General features: G+C 44.7%; 1 long non-coding RNA gene across 1 annotated transcript; it reads right to left on the minus strand.

Annotated features, from left to right (window-relative positions):
* Positions 1–2740: 2740 nt before the first annotated feature.
* On the minus strand, positions 2741–5126 carry LOC123741902 (uncharacterized). Its single transcript, XR_006769425.2, has 2 exons — positions 5037–5126; positions 2741–4433 (listed from the first exon to the last, which is right to left on the minus strand). It is a non-coding gene; the product is annotated as an uncharacterized LOC123741902 (long non-coding RNA).
* Between the last annotated feature and the right edge of the window lie 14424 nt (positions 5127–19550).

A 19550-nucleotide genomic window follows, 5' to 3' on the forward strand; every position in this document is an offset into this window, starting at 1 on the left:
AAAAATGGAAAAAAGCAAGGGGCCTGAACAGCTACCTGGGGAATTCCTGATTCTAACTGGATTATATTTGAGAGGCTTCCATTAAAGAACACCCTCTGTGTTCTGTTAGACAGGTAACTCTTTATCCACATTATAGTAGGGGGTGTAAAGCCGTATCACATACATTTTTCCAGCAGCAGACTATGATCGAAAATGTCAGAATCTGTACTGAGTCTAACAAGACAACCCCCACAATCATTTTATCATCAATTTCTCTCAGCCAATCATCAGCCATTTGGGTAAGTGCTGTGCATGTTGAGTGTCCTTCCCTATAAGGTCCCTCAGTCAGGTATTGATATTTCAAGCTAGATGCAACTACAACGACTTTCAAAAGCCTCATAAAAAGGGCAGTGTTTGGTACTGTAGATGGTTAACAATAACAAATCAGACATTGAATATCTCTTTAAGCATGGTCAAGTTAATTATTATGCTTTGCATTATGTATTAAACCACCCAGACACATCAAAGATAGTCGTCCTTCTGAACTGAACAGGGAAAATTCATTCACTTTTTGTCATAAACGCAAAGCCTTATAGTATGTTTGGGGCAAATCCAACACAACACATAACTGAGTAACTGCCTCCTTATTTTCAAGCATGGTGGTGGCTGCATCATGGTATGGGTATGCTTGACATCGGGAAACGGAATGGAGCTTAGCACAGGCAAAATCCTAGAGGAAAACCTGCTTCAGTCTGCTTTACACCAGACACTGGGAGATGAACTCACCTGGATGCACCTGAAACAAAAAACGAACAAAACAATAACCCCAAAATAAAGGGGGGGAAGGGAGGGTGGCCGGTTCCTGTGCTACACCCCTCTTCCCAAACCTCCCCCCACGGAGGTGGCTCTGGCTCTGGGCTTAATCCCCACTCTAACCTGTCCACCACTGCTGAAGGCTCAGGGCTGTAGCCCACCGCTGAAGGCTCTGGGCTGAGGGGCGACTCTGGCTGCGCCGGACTGGCGGGCGACTCTGGCTGCGCCGGACTGGCGGGCGACTCTGGCTGCGCCGGACTGGCGGGCGACTCTGGCTGCGCCGGACTGGCGGGCGACTCTGGCTGCGCCGGACTGTGGGCCGTCTCTGTCGGTTCTGGACTGTGGGCCGTCTTTGTCGGTTCCGGACTGTAGGACGTTGCCGGAAGCACTGGACGGGGAACTGTCACCAGAAGCTCTAGACGGGGCAACTGTTGCCGGAAGCTCTAGACGGGGACAGCGCACTGAAGGCCTAATGCGTGGGACTGGCTTTGGAGGCGCAAGACTAGTGACATGCACCACAGGGCTAGTGCGAGGAGCAGGAGCAGGACAAACTGGACTGGGCAGGCATACTAAAGGCCTGGTGTGTGGGGCTGGCTTTGGAGGCGCCAGACTAGTGACATTTACCACAGGGCTAGTGCGAGGACAGGAACAGGATGTACTGGACTGGGCAGGCGCACTAAAGGCCTGGTGCGTGGGGCTGGCTTTGGAGGCGCCAGACTAGTGACACGCACCACAGGGCTAGTGCGAGGAGCAGGAACAGGACGTACTGGACTGGGCAGGCGCACCAAAGGCCTGGTGCGTGGGGCTGGCTTTGGAGGTGCCAGACTAGGGATGCGCACCACAGGGCTAGTGCGAGGAGCAGGAACTGGATACATGGGGCCTTGACTACGCACTGGAGGTCTGGAGCGCACAGACTGCACAACCTGTCCTGGCTGGATTTTTTCTGTAGCCTGGCACGGGTGGAGTACTGGCACAGGGCGAACTGGGCTGTGCTGAGTCAAGATGGCTGCCGTGCGTAGAGCAGGCGCAGGGTAGCCTGGGCCCAGGAGATGCACTGGTGGCCAGATGTATTGCGCAGGCATACTTCTCCCTGGCTGGATGCCCACTCTAGCACGGCACCTGCGGGGGGGCTGGTATCACTCGCACCGGACTGTGCGTGCGGATGGGCGAGACCTTGCGCACTTCCGCGTAGAACGGTGCTCTCACCGCCAAACGCTCCCCATAATAAGCATGGGGAGTTGGCTCAGGTCTATTGCCTGACCTAGCCAATCTTCCCGTCTGCCCCCCCAAATTATTTGGGGGGAGCTGCCTCTCAGGCTTCCTTGCCAGCCGTGTTCCTGCATAACGTTCCCGGTCCTCTCCAGCCTTCCTCCATGGTCCTTCTCCAGCTAGTATCTCCTCCCAGGTCCATGACTCCTTATACTCCTCCTGCTGCTCCTTCCTCCGCTGCTTGGTCCTCTTATGGTGGGTGGTTCTGTCATATGCGTCGTAATGATCGGACCAAACTGCAGCGGGGATGTGAATCATCTTCTTGAGTTATTAAAGAAATGAACACTGAACAAAAGAACGACGAAAAACAGTCCTGTAGGGTACATAGACTATACATGGAATATAAACAAAAAAAACCGAAACACACAAAACAAACAACCCCTGCCACGCCCTGACCAAACTACAATAACAAATAACTCCTTTTACTGGTCAGGACGTGACAGACAGAGCTTGAAGAATTACGAAAAGAATAATGGGCTAATATAATGGGAAATATGTATACCGCTCTTAGACACTTACCCAAGAAGAATCACAGCTGTAATCTTCTGCCAAATATGTATTGACTCAGAGAGCTGAACACTTATCAAATAACTAAAATCTAGTCGTATTTATCAATCTTTAAAAAGGTACATTTTTTCTTCTACTTTGACATTACCGAGTATTTTGTGTAGATTGTTGATTAAAATGTTATCCATTTTAATCCCACTTTGTAACAATACAATGTGAAGAAATCCCTTGGATATGAATACTTTTGCAAGGCATTGTAAGACAAAAGAAACATGACAGTGTGTGACTGATGAATCAGAGCAGGAAATGAAGAAATGTATTCAAATCCTGGAAGTGAATTCTAGAATTGAACAAATAACTATGCAAATGGAAATCATTGGTCGATAACCAGAGTAAGAGGTTACAAAAATAGGATTTAGATTCCTATGCAATGTTCTACAAATAGTTCATTTTGTCTTTCTATTATTTTTGGTTGAAGTTTGGTTGAACAGCAAAGCAATCAGAATGGAGAAAGCACATTAAAACCACTTAGAATTAATTTGTTGCCAGCCTAGGGCCATGTACTACCCATAAAGCATATTTATAACTTTATTAGTATTCAGAAACATCAAAAACCAACATACCATCAAAAATACAGTTATATGATATTTTGGCCACATCGCTCAGCCCTAGATACACATGGAGTTTGGGCTTGGCCGGGCCATCCTGGCCACAGTCCTGGGCTATCACAGAGGCTGCAGGAGGGGAGGGTGCAGTGGGGGAAGCAGAGGGGTGTGGTGGGATCGGAGCTGTTGGAGTAGTCTCTGTTTCTGTTCCTGCTGTCCCGGTCATGGCTGCTCTGCTGCTGCGGTTGTGTGAGTGGTGGTTACGATGTCTGCAGTGATCTCTGGAGCCCAGGCTGTCCCGTCTGTAGCCCCTCTCCCCTCACTCTCACTCCGAGTGGTGCGAATCATTTGAGGAAGAGTTGGCCTCCTGGTAAGATGACCTTCTAGAGCCGATCCTACTGGCACCATACCTCACTCCTGAGTCCCTGTCCCGCTCTGTCCTAGTCCTTCTCTCTGTACCGGTCTGCCAGAGGGGGCTGCTCGTCCTGGAGTGAAGGGGGTGGCATTGCATATGTGGGGTAGACCTGGGGCTCATTAGGATATAAGGGGGCAGTAGGGGGGTACGTGGGCGACCCATGTGATAGCTGTCTTGAGGAGGTGCATGGGGGTCCTCTGGGTAACAGGGAGCTTTGCATGCCCCAGCTGAGGAAGATACAGCATGGGAGGAGCAGGAGGGCAACATGTCCTGGGGAGGGTAACTGATAAGGGAAGCTGTTTTGGGTTTTATTGACATATATGCTTGCTTGGAAAATGGCTGTGTGGTTATTTTGGTCTATGTACTCTCCTAACATAATCTAATGTTTTGCTTTCGGTGTAAAGCCTTTTTGAAATCGGGCAACGTGGTTGGATTCAGGAGAGGTTTCTTTCAAATGGTGTAAAATGGATGTTTGAAAAATTGAAATTATTGGATTTTTGAGGTTTTGTATTTCGCGCCATGCGATCCCATTGGCTGTTGGCTAGGGGTTCCGCTGGCGGAACGGGGTTCCACTAGCGGAACGCCTAGATGTAAGAGGTTAACGAGTAACAGGATGTAAACACTGCCATCTGGAGCCATCTGAGCGGTTGGCTTCTGAACCCTCACCAGCTAATGACAATGCTGACTGTACTTTGGTCTGACCCACTCCAGGCAGTCCGGCAGAAAGCAGGCAGATGTTTTCATATCCAGAGCTTTATTCTTTAGGTCACCACCAGACAGTTGCACAAACCCACACACATCATTGAAGTATCTTTGTGGTTACAGTTAGAAATGGACTTGTGATTCTGAAAGATAAGAACAGATACACAGTGTTGGAAACTAAACAATAGGAAGATCTACACAGGAAGGAATGTCCTAACATTACACCTGAACAGGGATATTCACACAGCATATCAACATGTGGAGAAACATCTCACTGGAGAGAGAGAACTAATTAGTCTGACAGGCTAGATATATGTCCCTCTCTCTCAGGCCTGATGGGGATCTTATCAGATCTGTCTCTGGGGTCATAAATTATACTGCACCTGCACGAGCTCCAGTTCTGAAACTTCTAATCTAGACTGTTCTAGAGGCTTGCTCCGGCACCTGCACATGGCAACAATAATGGCTACTATGAAAACGCTGCGGTAGCATGGGTATAGAGACTATATAAATTACTCTAGACAAATATGCATCTAGGCTCATGCATCTAGGCTCATGCAATCAAGGCGATACTGGCACTTATGCAATGTAAACAACATGGAGTATCTGAAATATACATAAGCTGCAGGATAAGAACATTACTTTAATACAGTTACAGATGTGACAAGGTAACTTAAGGTAAATTACTTGCAGTCAATCATCATTGCGTAGCATTAAACATCCCAACAATAAACCCCACAACTCACTTTCTTGGATGCATGCACAATCTTCCTAGTAAACACAATGAAAAACCTTGGTAGCAAGCCAAAACTTGCGTCTTCTTCTTAGAACGACATAAACACTCTGAGCTAGAGTGGGCGGGTGCAGTGTCCGAATGTGCATTCGGCATGCTGATTGGCTGAAACTTCAGAGTTCTGATTGACAGCTGAGATGGAGAGATATCCACCCTAACGGGACTCTGGGAAAGGTCAGGTGCAAACTAATGGCCTTTTTTTTACATCAGGAGTGTATGATCCCGGAAATACTTGTGCCAGTGCGTGGTCAGGAGTGTGCTCCCGCTCACAATAAATTTCACTGAATGTGTACAGTTGGGAAAATACCCGGAAACACCTATTTTCATGCAGTTATCACTGGCAGTCTAACTGCACCCATACCGACCACACTGTCACGCACACACACATACGAACACACACACACGCTCAGATACACACTCACAGACACGCTCACACACATACTCTTCACCCTGCTGCTGAGCCTATTGATCTACCTCCACAGTGTTCCTGCACACTGTTTCACATTGTTATATAAGGGTCAGTTCTTGTGTTCATTTATTAAATATTGTATTACCTTGGCTTTTTTTATTTACTATTTTGCTCTTGTCTATTTGTGTTACTTTTGCTGCCTTACATTTATTCTGCACTATTGAGGAAGAGCTTTAAGTCAGCATTTCATTGTACCGTTATACCCGCTGCATTCTGTGCATGTGACAAATAAACTTTGGTTAGATTTGATCAACATAGTCCTTCATTATCTCTCTGCACGTACACAGGGTTCTACTCCATGTATACTGTCTGTCTGTCTGTCTGTCTGTCTGTCTGTCTGTCTGTCTGTCTGTCTGTCTGTCTGTCTGTCTGTCTGTCTGTCTGTCTGTCTGTCTGTCTGTCTGTCTGTCTGTCTGTCTGTCTGTCTGTCTGTCTGTCTGTCTGTCTGTCTGTCTGTCTGTCTGTCTGTCTCTCTGTCTGCCTGTCTGTGTCTCTCACCCATTGCAGCTTTATCACCAACTTCTTTGCAGTGAACACAATCTATTGACTTGTGCATCAATACTCTTGATGCATATCTTCTTGCATTGAACGCAATGTATGCTTCATAGTTCGTGACGCATATCTCTTTGCAAAAGGTTCACTTTCTGTGGCTTATCAGTTAATACCTGCCTGGTGTGGGAAATGTATGTTTGAGTCTTTCTCAGAAGATTTTAATAGTTTGCTTCACACCATGTGAAACTCCGGTGGCCAACTTCGTTTAAAGAGGAACTTCAGCACTTTATAACCTCATATTCATTATCTTTACAAGGATACTATGTACTATTTCACTTCAAATGACAGGCATATAGAGACAGTCACGCAGACAGAGCGAGACAGACAGAGACAGACAGAGACAGTCAGGCAGACAGAGCGAGACAGACAGACAGACAGACAGACAGACAGACAGACAGAGACATGGAGCTGCCTGTCCTTAAGCAGTGTTAAACCTCTGTTTGTTCAATGCTGCATTGTTTCCACTCTAGCTGGTGTTCCATGCTGCATGGTGTTCCACTCTAGCTGGTGTTCTATGCTGCATGGTGTTCCACTCTAGCTGGTGTTCCATGCTGCATTGTGTTCCACTCTAGCTGGTGTTCCATGCTGCATGGTGTTCCACTCTAGCTGGTGTTCTATGCTGCATGGTGTTCCACTCTAGCTGGTGTTCCATGCTGCATGGTGTTCCACTCTAGCTGGTGTTCCATGCTGCATTGTGTTACACTCTAGCTGATGTTCCAGGCTGCATTGTTTCCACTCTAGCTGGTGTTCCATGCTGCATTGTGTTCCACTCTAGCTGGTGTTCCATGCTGCATGGTGTTCCACTCTAGCTGGTGTTCCATGCTGCATGGTGTTCCACTCTAGCTGGTGTTCCATGCTGCATTGTGTTCCACTCTAGCTGGTGTTCCATGCTGCATGGTGTTCCACTCTAGCTGGTGTTCCATGCTGCATTGTGTTCCACTCTAGCTGGTGTTCCATGCTGCATTGTGTTACACTCTAACTGATGTTCCATTCTGGCTGGTGTTCCACACTGATTGGTGTTCCATGCTGGGTGGTGTGCCATGCTGGCTGGTTTTCCATTCTGGCTGGTGTTCCACGCTGGTTGGTGTTCCACGCTGGTTGGTGTTCCACACTGGGTGGTGTTCCATGCTGGCTGGTTTTCCATTCTGGCTGGTGTTCCACGCTGGGTGGTGTTCCACACTGGGTGGTGTTCCATGCTGGCTGGTTTTCCATTCTGGCTGGTGTTCCACGCTGGGTGGTGTTCCACACTGCGTGGTGTTCCATGCTGGCTGGTTTTCCATTCTGGCTGGTGTTCCACGCTGGTTGGTGTTCCATGCTGCATGGCTGTTGGCACACATGATGATCCTATAAGTGGAGGCTTTTAGAGCGCTCGATAGGAGCACAAGCAGGGTTCATCCATAAGGGACAACCAGGCATCCTCAACCTCAGCAATGGCCCTCCAAGGGAGCCCAATCAAATTCTTGTTCAGCTTGCCTTCCTCTCTCTCTCTCTCCCTCTCACTATCTCTCTCTCTCGCTATCTCTCTCTCTCTCCCTCTCGCTATCTCTCTCTCTTGCTCTCTGTCTCTCCTGGTGGCTGAGTCAGGCTACTATGTGAAGCAGTGACAGAGAGACTAAACTGGGCCTGTCCCCAGAGTTCTACTCCAGCGCGCGCGCGCGCGCTGTCTGTCCTGTCTGTCTGTCTGTCTGTCTGTCTGTCTGTCTGTCTGTCGCTGTCTGTCTGTCTGTCGCTGTCTGTCTGTCTGTCTGTCTGTCTGTCTGTCTGTCTGTCTGTCTGTCTGTCTGTCTGTCTGTCTGTCTGTCTGTCTTTTTACTTCACGAAACACAGGTCAAACACCACTTAGTCACTTACATTAAACAATGCCATCTCTCTCTCTCTCTCTCTGTGTGTGTGTGTGTGTGTGTGTGTGTGTGTGTGTGTGTGTGTGTGTGTGTGTGTGTGTGTGTGTGTGTGTGTGTGTGTGTGTGTGTGTGTGTGTGTGTGTGTGTGTGTGTGTGTGTGCGTGTCTGCGTGCCTGCAGTCATGTGTGCCAGTGTCTAACCTGGCACCCTGTCTACAGCCTAATTGTACACATGCATGTGTGCATTTGAGTGCGTGCAAACAATGTGCAGGTGTTGAGATACAGAGATTTGTGTCTTTAAGAATGAGAGCCCTAGGTCAAGTGTCCATTACCAATAACAGAAAAATAGGGGCAAATCTTTAACCATTATGTATTATCTTAATCCACTCTCTCAAACTGTCAGTCAGCTCTCCAATGGCTGATAGGAGTAAATGTACACTGCTCAAAAAAATAAAGGGAACACTTAAACAACACAATGTAACTCCAAGTCAATCACACTTCTGTGAAATCAAACTGTCCACTTAGGAAGCAACACTGATTGACAATACATTTCACATGCTGTTGTGCAAATGGAATAGACAACAGGTGGAAATTATAGGCAATTATTAAGACACCCCCAATAAAGGAGTGGTTCTGCAGGTGGGGACCACAGACCACTTCTCAGTTCCTATGCTTCCTGGCTGATGTTTTGGTCACTTTTGAATGCTGGCGGTGCTTTCACTATAGTGGTGGCATGAGACGGAGTCTACAACCCACACAAGTGGCTCAGGTAGTGCAGCTCATCCAGGATGGCACATCAATGCGAACTGTGGCAAGAAGGTTTGCTGTGTCTGTCAGCGTAGTGTCCAGAGCATGGAGGCGCTACCAGGAGACAGGCCAGTACATCAGGAGATGTGGAGGAGGCCGTAGGAGGGCAACAACCCAGCAGCAGGACCGCTACCTCCGCCTTTGGGCAAGGAGGAGCAGGAGAAGCACTGCCAGAGCCCTGCAAAATGACCTCCAGCAGGCCACAAATGTGCATGTGTCTGCTCAAACGGTCAGAAACAGACTCCATGAGGGTGGTATGAGGGCCCGACGTCCACAGGTGGGGGTTGTGCTTACAGCCCAACACCGTGCAGGACGTTTGGCATTTGCCAGAGAACACCAAGATTGGCAAATTCGCCACTGGCGCCCTGTGCTCTTCACAGATGAAAGCAGGTTCACACTGAGCACGTGACAGACGTGACAGAGTCTGGAGACGCCGTGGAGAACGTTCTGCTGCCTGCAACATCCTCCAGCATGACCGGTTTGGCGGTGGGTCAGTCATGGTGTGGGGTGGCATTTCTTTGGGGGGCCGCACAGCCCTCCATGTGCTCGCCAGAAGTAGCCTGACTGCCATTAGGTACCGAGATGAGATCCTCAGACCCCTTGTGAGACCATATGCTGGTGCGGTTGGCCCTGGGTTTCTCCTATTGCAAGACAATGCTAGACCTCATGTGGCTGGAGTGTGTCAGCAGTTCCTGCAAGAGGAAGGCATTGATGCTATGGACTGGCCCGCCCGTTTCCCAGACCTGAATCCAATTGAGCACATCTGGGACATCATGTCTCGCTCCATCCACCAACGCCACGTTGCACCACAGACTGTCCAGAAGTTGGCGGATGCTTTAGTCCAGGTCTGGGAGGAGATCCCTCAGGAGACCATCTGCCACCTAATCAGGAGCATGCGTAGGCGTTGTAGGGAGGTCAAACAGGCACGTGGAGGCCACCCACACTACTGAGCCTCATTTTGACTTGTCTTAAGGACATTACATCAAAGTTGGATCAGCCTGTAGTGTGGTTTTCCACTTTAATTTTGAGTGTGACTCCAAATCCAGACCTCCATGGGTTGATAAATTGGATTTCCATTGATTATTTTTATGTGATTTTGTTGTCAGCACATTCAACTATGTAAAGAAAAAAGTATTTCATAAGATTATTTATTTCATTCAGATCTAGGATGTGTTGATTAAGTGTTCCCTTTATTTTTTTGAGCAGTATATTTTATTTTATTTGTTTTTCATTTAACCTTTATTTAACTAGGCAAGTCAGTTAAAAACAAATTCAATGACCGTCTTCCCCGGCTAAACCCGGATGACACTGGGCCAATTGTGTGCCGCCCTATGGGACTCCCAATCACGGCCGGATGGGAATAGCCTGGATGTGTGTGTGTATGTGCATGAGAATAGCTTTAATAGGATTTGTTGGAGAGAAGTAGCTGGCAGGGGAATATAGCAGAAACCATGCTAGATGGTCATATATACATTTTACGAGAAAGAGAGGCAGAGAGAGCGCATTAAAAGACCTTTCACTTCTGCTTTTTACAAAGGCGCTGCACCGCGGCTGACCCTTTGCTTTCAACCCTTTCGGGTGTGTGTGCGTGCGTGCGTGTGCATGAGCAAGAGAGAGATGTCTAAGATGAGTAGGAAAATATTTCCCAAAGCTCTCTCTCTCTGGGTTGAACCTGAATTGATAGGAGGTTGCCTACAGGATGTGTGTTTGGTGCCACCTGTGGTTCACCAAGAGACACCAGCTGCTCTGATACAGCGTCGACTGGTAGAATGGATCTGGGGCTTCAGATGCAGAGGGGAGGGGAGAGGAGAAGGGGAAAGGAAATTAAAGGGGAGGAGAGGGTAAGAAATGAGGAGAACAGGGGAGAAGAATTGAGAGAACAGAAGAGAGGAGAGGAGATAAGAGGTGAAGGGAGGAGAGGAGATAAGAGGTGAAGGGAGGAGAGGAGATAAGAGGTGAAGAGAGGAGAGGAGATAAGAGGTGAAGAGAGGAGAGCAGATAAGAGGTGAAGAGAGGAGAGGGAAGGACAAAAGAGAAGATAATAAGAAAGGAGGTTATTTATAACTGAAAGCAATGGTCCAATCTGCTCTCCTCCCAGTTTCCATTCAGAGCGGAGAGGTAGTAACAGCAGTCAAAGTCAAACTTAATCCATTCTTGTGAACAGTACCCTTTGACCGTTAAAGACTCTTTCAGTCTTTCTGTTTCACTCTGTAACTGGTCTCTCTCTTTAATCAGGCTGTTGTGGCTGGTCTCTAGCTGGTTTCGCTCTTCAGTCAGATTGTCACGGCTTTTTTGCAGCTGGTTTCTCTCTTTAGCCAGGTTGTTGTAACTGGTCATTTGGTTTCTATGATAGACTAACAGATTTATGATCCCAGCCAGTAGGAGAGCACACAGCAGCCACAGACACACTGCACCAACTCCGGAGGGTTTCTACCACCACTGAAAAGATACTGAATGTTGAGCACCAACTCCATCCTTCTTGTTGGGCTTGACGGCTCTTACATTGACATAATCATCATCAATATCGTCATCATCAATATCCATGGAGTTCATTGCATTAGGTTCATCATCTTCAACTTTATCTGGATTTAATCACAGGAGGTTGGTGGCATCTTTATTGGGGAGGACGAGCTCGTAGTAATGGCTGGAGCTGAATGAGTGGAATGGTATCAAATACATCAAACACATGGTTTGGTGCCATTCCATTCGCTCCATTCCAGCCATTATTATGAGCCGTACTCAAATACATGCACTTTTTCTGTTACCTCAGTTGCAGGTCTGTATCTGTCCGGTATGTTCGTTGCACTACTCTGGTCTATGTCTGTGACTAACTGCAAGTAACACTGTTTTAACTGTCAACCACAAAGAAAGGCAAACTGTCAATCCTGTCAAAACAACAGGACACTGACGGACAGCCATGTGACTTCCACCGAATTCCCCCAAAAACATGAATCAGTAAGTTCACACCTCCTTATATACTCATATTGTGCTTCAGTTTTGCCAGGCGATGAGATTAGTCTGTGTTGGTCATCTGTGTGAAAAGGTATTCAGAAGTAATGCGTCGGTCAGCCGTTTGTTCACCCACACCTGCCCGCAATTGCTAAAAACCCATCTGTAACCGCCCGACTTTATGTGATAAAGTGAAAATCTGAGGCCCGTACCAAACCCTAACCTGCAAACATAGAAAATGGTTCCCAACCTTTTTCTGTTACTGTACCACCAACTAGGTGTGGTATCCCAAGGACCCCTAGGGGTAATTGGCCTACCTACAGGGGGTACTTGAGAAGACTCGTGAGACCATAGGCCTACTGGAAAAATGCACTTAAGGGTGTACTTCAGGGGTACTCAGGGCAGAGCAAAATTCTGATATTTTGTATTTATTTTGATTTAACCTTTATTGAACTAGGCAAGTCAGTTCAATAAAGGTTAAATAAAAAAATAAAAAAATAAACTGAATTTTGCTCTGCCCGGAGTACCCCTGAAGTACCCCCTTATGTGCATTTTACAAGTAGTACTATGGTCTCACGAGTGTTCTCAAGTACCCCCGTAGATAGGCCAAGTACCCCTAGGGGTCCTAGTACCACTGGTTGGGAACCACTGCCCTAGAAGACAAAAAAAAACCTTGCTCACCAGAAAATATGTCATACATCGATTGAAGCATTCATTCTATCTAGTTGACATCTGCACAATTTTCTCTTTCATCTCTGCTTCTCTCGCCCAGCAAAGTTTTTTAGGGACCGGGAGAAAATGCAAAATTTCCAAATATTTGACCGGTTTTAAGGGAATTAAAAGCTGTGAAAACGACCCAACATGATTCTGATAAGATTTCAGTTCGACTTTTGGATGCATATTTTTTTGTGGTTGAAATACATACTATCAGCTTTTATGATGCTCATTAAGATAACAATTTCGCAGGTTTTCTCTTTTTGAATTCAACTCCGACATTGACCTTTTTGCCTCTGTGGATCAAAGTGAACTTTTTTTGCCTAAATTCCTGAAAGCATTTGGCATGTGCCGTGTATTTAGCACACGTACAGTTAGGCCCTAAAGTTTAGGCTTATGCCCTAATTCCAGATACAAATAATGAAAGAAAAACCTCAATGTAGTCTATAGATATGAATTGCACAAGAATGATACATGTATATGCTCTAAATCCATGTTATTTTAGCCCGGTGTTGAGGTTACTCTGTGTGAGTAGTTATTCAGAGATGCGTGTTTGACAGAGACACACACTCAGGCAGACAGAGACAGACATGAAATAAAAAGTCTATTTAGGTATTTACAGTGTTTACATAATCAACATGAGAACTTTTCAAATAGATTTTCCAACATGAAGAATTTCTCAGCTGTGTGAATAGTCAGTGAACTATTTAGGTAATGCCTTGCAGTCCTATTATAAACACATTGTTTTGAACCATTACCATCCAGTGAAATTTCACAGTGGTTAGGCCATAATACCCAAATTAGAGAATGAGTCAATCTATAAAGTACATCATGTGACTTTTTATTCAGTTTCTGCCTGCTTACTTTTACCTTCGGATAACAAGATCTCACAGTCTCACTGCAGAATTAGATCTTCATCCACGTTCTCCAAACGTCAAATTTTGAAGTTGCTCCAAACTGCACCTTTCAAAGTGTTTTGTTGCTCCTGGTGCTCTGTACCGTTCCATAAAGGTTAAGTTTAGGCACTCATTCCGTTTGGTTAAGGTGAAGGTTAAGGTTTGGGATAGGGTTAAAACATTAAGTTTAGGCACTCAATCCGTATGGTTAAGGTGAGGGTTAAGGTTTGGGATGGGGTTAAAACATTAAGTTTAGGCACTCAATCCGTATGGTTAAGGTGAAGGTTAAGGTTTGGGATGGGGTTTAAACATTAAGTTAATGCACTCATTCCATATGGTAAAGGTAAGGGTTAAGGTTTGGGATGGGGTTTAAACATTAAGTTAATGCACTCATTCCATATGGTAAAGGTAAGGGTTAAGGTTTGGGATAGGGTAAATGAAATTAAAGTAAAATAGTGTCCACGAATGGGATCAAACATGCAATCTTCTGATCCAGAGTCACAGAAATCATCCCTGTATGAAGCATTTCGCATCATATGATGCTAAATGCATCATATGATGCTAAATTCATCATACGGGATGATTTCTTTATTTAAAAAAAATGTTTTTTGCTTGATACAACTTAAGTTTTCAAGATATGTAAATATCTTGAAAACTTAAGTTGTATCAAGCAAAACATTTTGGGACTACGTCAACAAAGGACTAATGAAGCAAATACCAAAAGATAGTTTTTGGGTGGAGTTTTTCTTTAAGTACAGTGGTGGAAAAAGTAATACATTTTCATACTTGAGTAAATAGTGAAAGTAAAAGTAAATGCTTTGCATTAAATTTCCTATATTAAGTAAACCAGACGGCACAAATTGTATTTCATTTTTATTTAAGGACACTCAGAACATCAGACAACTCCAACACTCAGACATAATTTACAAACACAGTATTTGTGTTTAGTGAGTCCGCCAGATGAGAGGCAGTAGGGATGACACCACGTTATATTGATAGGTGCGGGAATTGGACCATACTCTGTCGTTCTGCCCCTGAACAGGGCAGTTAACCCACTGTTCCTAGGCCGTCATTGAAAATAAGAATTTGTTCTTAACTGACTTGCCTAGTTAAATAAAGGTAAAAAAAATTAAATTAAAATACTGCTGTCCTGCCTGAGCATTCGAAATGTAACAAGTCAGGGAAAATGTGTAGAAGTAAAAACGACTTATTTTCTTTAGGGATGTAGCGGAGTTAAAGTAACAGTTGTCCAAAATACAGTTGAAGTTGGAAGTTACCATACACTTAGGTTGGAGTCATTGAAACTTGTTTTTCAACCACTCCACAGATGTCTTCTTAACAAACAATAGTTTTGGCAAGTCGGTTAGGACATCTACTTTGTGCATGACACAAGTGATTTTTACAACAATTGTTAACAGACAGATTATTTCACTTATAATCCACTGTATCACAATTCCAGTGGGTCAGAAATGTACATACACTAAGTTGACTGTGCTTTTAAACAGCTTGGAAAATTCCAGAAAATGATATCATGGCTTTAGAAGCTTCTGATAGGCTAATTGACATAATTTGAGTCAATAGGAGGTGTACCTGTGGATGTATTTCAAGGCCTACCTTCAAACTCAGTGCCTCTTTGCTTGACATCATGGGAAAATCTAAAGAAATCAGCCAAGACCTCAGATTTATTTTTGTAGATCTCCACAAGTCTGGTTCATCCTTGGGAGCAATTTCCAAACGCCTGAAGGTACCACGTTCATCTGTACAAACAATAGTACGCAAGTATTACCACCATGGGATGACACAGCCATCATACCGCTCAGGAAGAAGACGCATTCTGTCTCCTAGAGATGAACGTACTTTGGTGTGAAAAGTGCAAATCAATCCAAGAACAACAGCAAAGGACCTTGTGAAGATGCTGGAGGAAACAGGTACAAAAGTATCTCTATCCACAGTAAAATGAGTCTTATATCGACATAACCTGAAAGGCCGCTCAGCAAGGAAGAAGCCACTGCTCCAAAACCGCCATAAAAAAGCTAGACTACGGTTTGCAACTGCACATGGGGACAAAGATCGTCCTCTGGTCTGATGAAACAAAAATAAAACTGTTTGGCCATAATGACCATCGTTATGTTTGGAGGAAAAAGGGGGTGGCTTGCAAGCCGAAGAACATCATCCCAACCGTGAAGCACGGGGGTGGCAGCATCATGTTGTGGGGGTGCTTTGCTGCAGGAGGGTCTGGTGCACTTCACAAAATAGATGGCATCATGAGGCAGGACATTTCTGTGGATATATTGAAGCAACATCTCAAGGCATCAGTCAGGAAGTTAAAGATTGATCGCAAATAGGTCTTCCAAATGGACAATGACCCCAAGCATACTTCCAAAGTTGTGGCAAAATGGTTTAAGGACAACAAATTCAAGGTATTGGAGTGGCCATCACAAAGCCCTGACATCAATCCTATAGAAAATTTGTGGGCAGAAATGAAAAAGCGTGTGTGAGCAAGGAGGCCTACAAACCTGACTCAGTTACACCAGCTCTGTCAGGAGGAATGGGCCAAAATTCACCCAACCTATTGTGGGAAGCTTGTGGAAGGCTACCCGAAACGTTTGACCCATGTTAAACAATTTAAAGGCAATGCTACCAAAGACTAATTGAGTGTATGTAAACTTCTGACCCACTGGGAATGTGATGAAATAAATAAAAGCTGAATTAAACCATTCTCTCTACTATTATTCTGATATTTCACATCATTAAAATAAAGTGGTGATCCTAACTGATCTAAGAGAGGGAATTTTTTGTAGGATTAAATATCAGGAATTGTGAAAAACTGAGTTTAAATGTATTTGGCTAAGGTGTATGTAAACTTCCGACTTCAACTGTATGTGTGTGTGTGTGTCTGTGTGTGTGCGTTTGTGTGTGCCCTGTTCTAGAGACTCAGACAATCCTCTCCATCTCTCTGAGTGACTGAATCACAACGTCTCAAATGGATGAATAGAAAACGGCTTGAGATTTCCCCTCTGGTGGCAGATGCTTTGACAGAGCATTGTTCATATTTAACAGTAACTTCACTTTTCCAATAATAATTTGTTTTCACTGTGGTGTTGAACAATGTGAAAAGTTGGTGTTAGGTGGGTTTGAGTTAAGATAGAATGGACTCTTGCTCTTTTTTCTCTCCCCTCCCTCTTTCTTTCTCTCTCTTTGTCTCTCTATCTCTCTCTCTTTTCCTTTCCCCCTCTCCTCTCCCCCACTCTCTCTCTCTCTTTGTCTCTCTCTTTCTCTCTCTCTCTTTGTCTCTCTCTCTCTCTCTTTGTCTCTCTCTCTCTCGCTCTCTCTCTTTTCCCCCCTCCCCCCTCCCCTCTCCCCCACTCTCTCTCTCTTTCTCTCTCTCTCTCTCTCTCTCTCTCTCTCTCTCTCTCTCTCTCATGTTGGTTGAGTAATTCAGGCCTCCATGTGGAACAGTGACAGGGTTCTCTTCCATGTCAACTGTTTGTCTGTTAGCTTCAATAAACACAGGTCAAATACCACTTAGGCACAAACAACATCATTAGGTATCTGCTTAATGTACCCCCCAGAACACATGTTGGAGGAAATGAATTCCAAGCAGTGGGTCTGTTGCCTGTACAGCTCAGGGTGGAACATCTGAAGCTGAACCACATGTATAATATTAGAAAAAAGTTAATTTCACTTTAACGTGTTTTCCCCTGGGATGTACTCAGTGCATGTTTTCCCCCATTGAATCAAATCAAATCAAAATCCCTTACAGAACTACTGTGAACAATGCCGTTGTTGTTGTTGTTGTGTGTGTGTCTGATTTCAAAGCCTAACTGTACACATGCATGTGTTCATTTCAGTGTGGTTACACAATGCATGCATTTTATAATAAATCGTGGCTGACCCTGTGCTTCTAACCCCTTCGGTTGTGTTTGTGTGTGTGTGTGTGTGTGTGTGTGTGTGTGTGTGTGTGTGTGTGTGTGTGTGTGTGTGTGTATGTGTGTGTGTGTGTGTGTGTGTGTGTGTGTGTGTGTGTGTGTGTGTGTGTGTGTGTGTGTGTGTGTGCGTGTGTGTGTGTGTGTGTGTGCATTGTTTTTGAATTTGTCCAATAGAAATTCTCGTTTGCAACTGATGATTACACCCTAGATCAGCTAGAGGCAGGCAAGAGTGTGCAAGGCTGAATTGAATGTGTCACTGTCTGTTACCGTGATTACAAAAATTGTTCTCTCGACCTGTGCACCTACGTTGTAAACTTTCATTCATAGGCTAGGATGTAGCAACCTCATGATGGGTATAGGGAAAATTTGAGTATCATGTAGTAGCCTTAACCTATCGATGTTACGTTTAGCCGGGTGAATGGAATATGAATGACAGTTATCCAATATGCTGTAATAGAAATAAGACCAGGATCATCTTAAATGGCACCGACCGCCACTGTCGTGCAGAGAACAGAAATGTGTATTTTTGCATAGTTACAACCCAACTCCTGAGAAACAATGGAGATGTGCATGAACACACACTCACACACACACACACACACACACACACACACACACACACACACACACACACACACACACACACACACACACACACACACCACCATGACCAACAACAACATGTCATCATAATCAATATTGTATCTAGAAAAACAGTGTGTTTTGATCCTCTGATCTCAAATCAGATCAATACTAGTGGCTCTGATTGTGACCAAGGTCATCCAACCTCTGACCCTTACCAATCTAACCTCTAATACATATAATCACATGTAATAACACCTAGCCCCATCAACCACTACACAATCACCTCTTGTTCTGTCTACAGCAATACCCATCCATTAAATCAGCTCCCAGTACATCTTCTGGTAACGGTTTTAAATATAATGATATGATGATACAGGTTGCCTCCAGTCCACCATCCATTGTCCCACTGCTGTAATGAGACCCTGTCCATGTAGTTAGAGGATAATCATGGACCCTGTTATACCATATTGTATTATTAACCATATAAATGGTTGCACAACAACACTATCCAGTCCACTGTCATGTGAGAGATCCATGTTACCGTAATGCAATGTTGACTTATTATGGTATTGTAATGATACTTTATTAAGATCACTTTATTGTTCAATTGCACTCAAGGTCCAATAGAAATTTGAGTTCTTCTTTTAACCCAACATCCGAAAGACACCCATACATACACATGCACTTACAGGTGTTGGAGAGGTGTGGGGGGATGCCTTGCTCAAGGGCACAATGGCTGGAAATGGCATATAGGATTTGATACCAGCATCCCTCCGGTTGCCAGTTCACTTCCCGCCAGATTAAAGTAATATTCAATTGTAAGTATTATAGGTCATTTCTCAACACTCTGACTCCTAGTGATGATTTATTTGAATGAGAAATGACAATGTTACTGACCTTTACTGACCCTGCCCGCATCTGATTGTCTCAGGCTGTTTTGGCAGTCCTGTGACTGGCCATTCTCAACACATCACTACAAAAAACTCCCAATCATGACTTGGAGTTGAATCGCCAATTTCTGTCTCAGATGAATGCTGCCCTCTGCTGCATATAGTATGATACTGTCACGACTACTTCAAACAATCTGGGGAAAGCCTATCTATCTCAAAGGAAAAGTGTGTCTGGGAAGGCTACTGAGAAATGTTACCTACTTTGTATGGATAAACAACTCCACTTCTCAACTAGTATGGAAACATCTACTTGATGTAGGTCTAATCTATCAGCCTGTAATGTTTTCCATGTTTTGACAGCTCTAGGTTTCCATGTTCAGCTCTAGGTTGAGCAGGTAGTGTGAAGTAGAGCAGGCCAGACTCTAGTGGATGACATAATAATTCTGCATATTTGAAATGGTCAAAATATGGCTTCCTGGTTTATTTTATTTCCGTAGCAATTTCCCATCGTCCACTAGGGGCAACGCAAGCACCTATTACCAGCTAGTGGGCCTCGCTACAGAGCTACGGCTCGGAGGATCTTGGGTTTAATCCCAGTGCTTGGCACTCATTTTTATATAGAGTTTTAAATGTTTTAGCATATGCCTATTTATTTCTGCAACAACACACTCACTCATAACACATTTTAAGCAAGCTAGTTACAGTGACTCCTAAAGACATGATTGACATGAGGAAAAGAGGGTGGGCTATCAGCTGGTCATTGATGTTGATGATTGATGTAAATCTGCTAGTTAGCTAGCTCAATAGTTTTTTTACTGATTGTGATTCATCTTCAG

This window comes from Salmo salar, chromosome 03 (assembly GCF_965601325.2).
Source record: "Salmo salar chromosome 03, fSalSal1, whole genome shotgun sequence".
In the NCBI taxonomy this organism is placed as follows: Eukaryota; Metazoa; Chordata; class Actinopteri; order Salmoniformes; family Salmonidae; genus Salmo; species Salmo salar.